The sequence below is a fragment of the Tupaia chinensis genome, unplaced genomic scaffold (assembly GCF_000334495.1).
Source record: "Tupaia chinensis unplaced genomic scaffold, TupChi_1.0 Scaffold000119_2, whole genome shotgun sequence".
NCBI lineage: Eukaryota > Metazoa > Chordata > Mammalia > Scandentia > Tupaiidae > Tupaia > Tupaia belangeri.
In genome coordinates, this window is record NW_006159586.1 from 3,629,593 (window position 1) to 3,633,468 (window position 3,876).

A 3,876-nucleotide genomic window follows, 5' to 3' on the forward strand; every position below is an offset into this window, starting at 1 on the left:
AGTGTCTCCTTCCTGTGGAGGCCTATCCTTGGGGGCCCTGGGTCTCTGGTCACCTTCTCTCACAAGATGTGGGTGTGAGGAGGGGGTGATCTGTAACCTCATGGGGCCAGAGCCGGTAATGGGAGAAGTAGGTGGCGGTGAGGGCTCTGCCAGGGGTGGGACATGGAAGGTGCCAGGTAAGGAGGGATCTTGGTACAGCAGCTTAAAGGAGAAAGGGGACGGAGTTGGAAACCAGGGTTGTGGCCAGTCCAGGTTGTGATTAGGTAAGAACAGCATAGAACATCCTTGAGTAAATAAATAGGGGCTGTGCACACTGTGAAACCCTCCTCCCTCACCTCAGTCAAGGTCAAGTGGAAAGGGAACAGGCCAGGAGGCCAGGACAGGGGTCAGGAAAGGGGCTGGTGCTGTCTTTCTGTGGCTTCTAGCTGCCCACTCTGCTGGACCTGCCTCCCTTCCATCCTGTCCCCTCCGTGGGCTCCTCACTGCCTGCCCCTTCATGGTAGAGCTCCTAGGAGTGTTCAGAGCTGCCTGCATGCCGTACATGCTCCCTGGGCCTCACTGTCTCCTCAGGTCCTGTCTGTGGGCTCAATGTCCAACCCTAGACTTCCCTGAACTGAGGCTGAAGCAGGGAGTCCAGAGTCTTCTCCACATTTCCATTTGGCTCTCCCTCGTCCCCACACTTGCTCTTCCTTCCGTGTTGTCTTTCTGATGCTCAGGTCAGAAATGTGGGGATAAAACATGACTCCTTTCCTTTCTTCTCACTTCCAAAGCATTCCCAAATGGTGTAATTTGCCTCTCCTCAATACATACAGAGTAGCAGAAATCATTCTCATCTGAGCTATTACAACATCACTCTACGTTGTTCCCTTTGCCCACACCCTGCTCTTCATCCTGCAGTCAGTGCATCTTTCAAAGTCAAATTCTGTCACATAACTTTCCTGCCTAAAACACCTCCACCTCTCACCATTGTCCCTGGCTAAAGTCCAGAGTCCATGTGTGTCATCCCTTTTCACTCTCACTCTTGCCCTGTGTTGAGTATTGTGTCCCCAAAATTCACATCCACCCAGAACCTCAGAATATGACCTTATTTGGCAACTGCATCTTTGAAAAATAGTTACAAATCTAGATGAGGTTAAGGTGGGCTTACATTTAGTGACTGATGGTGTAATAAGAAGAGACACTGAGATGAAGGCCACGTGATGATGGAAAGATTGGAGCAATGGAGGTGTAAGCCAAGAGACAGAAACAATTCCTGGGAGCATCAGAAGCTAGGAAGTGGCAGGAAGCATTCTCCCCTAAAGCCTTCAGAGGGAGCATGGCCCTGCCAACACCTAGATTTTGGACTTCCAGTCTCCAGAACTGTGAGAAAAGAACATTGTGTTGCAACCCACCAGGTGACCCTGACACACTCCCTTTCTGTTCTGGCTGTACTGAGCTACTCGTGTTTCTTTGTACCTGCTGTCCCTCAACACTCCCCCACTGTCCACCTACCTTCTTTTTTGGCCTGATTCATCCTTCAGTGCTCAGTTAGACATTGCCTGTTCAGAGGAAGCCTCCTGGATGTGGTTTTCCAGCTGGGTTGAGTGAGTTTCCTGTGTGTCCCTCAGAACACATGGCTTTCTGTGTACTAATTGCCTTTCTATTAGCCTGGTCCACCACTAGACTGGGAGCCCTGTGTGGCCTAGGGCATCTGAGGAATACTGCTTTAATCCTCATGCTCATGTAATGCTTGACCCATAGTGGATACTAAATAGACATTTGTGCAATGACTGTTGACTACTCTGTCAGGCTTTATTCTTCGTGGGTATTATTTCAAGTAACCTTATATGAGCTTTATAAATTGGGGTATTATTATTGTTTATGTTTTGTTCAAGCTATGGAAACTAAAGCTAAAGGCCTTCATGGCTGACCAGAAGGGTATTAATTTAGGTCTATGTACAAGCCTCGTGGTCAACAGGAGTTTGGAAACTTATTTTGAGCTCTACACAGCCTGGTTATCAAAGTTGTTCTTTTTTCTGTCCAAAGTCCAAAAGTCAGACTTTTCTCAGGGATGTGCTATGACATGATGGTGGTCATCACAGGGGTCAAAGATGGATTGAGGAAGGAGCTCCAATCTGGAAGTCCACAATCGAAGGGCCACACATGAGACAATGCTTAGCACTGGTCACACATCGTGTCTTGATTGTTGCAGAGGAGTAACTAAGTGTGAGGTTAAGGAGCCTAATCTAAGGACAGGGTTGGGCAGCTTTGTAACCTGGGGCAAGTCCTTTTTTTTTTGATGGATGAGTCATTTTTTATAGAAAAAACACATGTACAACAGTAGCAACAGACATCTCTAGCAATCCAGACAGCACTGAGCTTCAGTTCTTCACCTTGTGGTGTGGCCTGTACACACCCACGACCACAGCGTGGTCTCTCTCATAAGGCTCTAGGGTCAACTGCTCCTGGGCCTTCATGTTCTCTTGCTGCATCTTTTTTACTTCAGAAGCAAACACTGCCTCTGCTGAGGCTGTGGAGTTCATGCAGTTGGCCTTAATGGAAATCACAAAGTGTCCTCCATTACGCAGGAGAGTGTGGGTATTCAGGGCCACGATTCTGGTCTGGTCTGGCAGGGCCACATCAGCAAAGATCACATCCACCATTGCGATGAGCATGCAGTATTTGTGTGGGTGCCGAGCATCCTCGATCACAGGAATGATGTTGGTTCTTTTCTTGGCCAAGTTAATGAGGTCATGGCCAGAGTGGCGGGAGAACTCGACTGCATAGACCAGACCATCTGGGCCTACAATGTTAGAGACGTGGGAGACAGTGGTGCCTGAGGCAGCCCCGAGGTAGAGCACCTTGGCTCCTAGCTTGATGTGGATCTGGTCCACGCCGCCCAGGATTGCTGCTGACAGCTTGGAGCTGAAGGGGTTCCAGGCTCCGTATTCGATTTTATCACCTCCCTCTGTAATTGAGACTCTCTTCTCTCCATAAACTGACTCTCCAGGGACCAGGTTTTTGGTGACTAGTGCATCTGTAGTTTCTTCGACAGATGAAGACACCCTCATGCCGATGAGGTTCCACCATTACATTCTTCCCTGACTTGTTTCCTCTTTTCCGCCCCGACCACAACCCCGGTTGCCACCAGACTGGAAGCCTCCACCCCTTCCTCCTCCACCTCCACCTCCTCCTCATCCTCGGCCCCTGAAGCCTCCTTGGCCTCCTTGGCCTCCGCCAAAGCCTCCTCGGCCTCCTCGGCCTCCACCACGACCACCATGGTCAACAAATCCCCCTCGGCCACCGAAGCCGCCTCCACAGGGACTGAAACCTGGCTTCATGATGAGCGCTGAATTACATGGCTAGGAAGTCTGCAGCGTCCTGGGCTTCACGAGTCTAGGCTTTCGCACGTGGACCTGAGGCAAGTCCTTTGATGTCTTAACTGATTTTCCAACCTTCTTCACTACCTCCAGACCAAAAGAAACTAAATTTCTAGGAGAGGGTCCACATCTGTGTTTTCAAAACTCATTGAAGGGACTCTAGTGCTCACAAGGGTTGAGCACCAATGGAAGAGTAGGGAACCTGGAGACCTTGGGTGTTGAGATGAGAAGGGAGCCTGCAAGAAGATGGCAGATGAAGATGAGGATGGATGTAGAAGATACAGGCAAGCTACGCCCAATTGTCATTATATCCTGGGTGAAGATAGCCCAGTTTCTGGAAGGAAAGAACATACCCAGAGCATTGCCAGGGCCCCTGTGACAAGCATACCTAACAAGCCCACCTTCTTTCCCCTGCTCGCCAATTGCACCAGCCCTTACCTGGGCCAGGTCCTGTTGACCACTGGGCCTTGGTTTCTATCGTCTGCTCACCTGTCCCTCATCTTTCACCTCTTGATAG

General features: G+C 49.9%; 1 pseudogene; it reads right to left on the minus strand.

Moving 5' to 3' along the window:
- Positions 1–1,795: 1,795 nt before the first annotated feature.
- LOC102471351 (rRNA 2'-O-methyltransferase fibrillarin pseudogene) overlaps positions 1,796–3,876 on the minus strand; it is a 2,550-nt pseudogene continuing 469 nt past the window's right edge.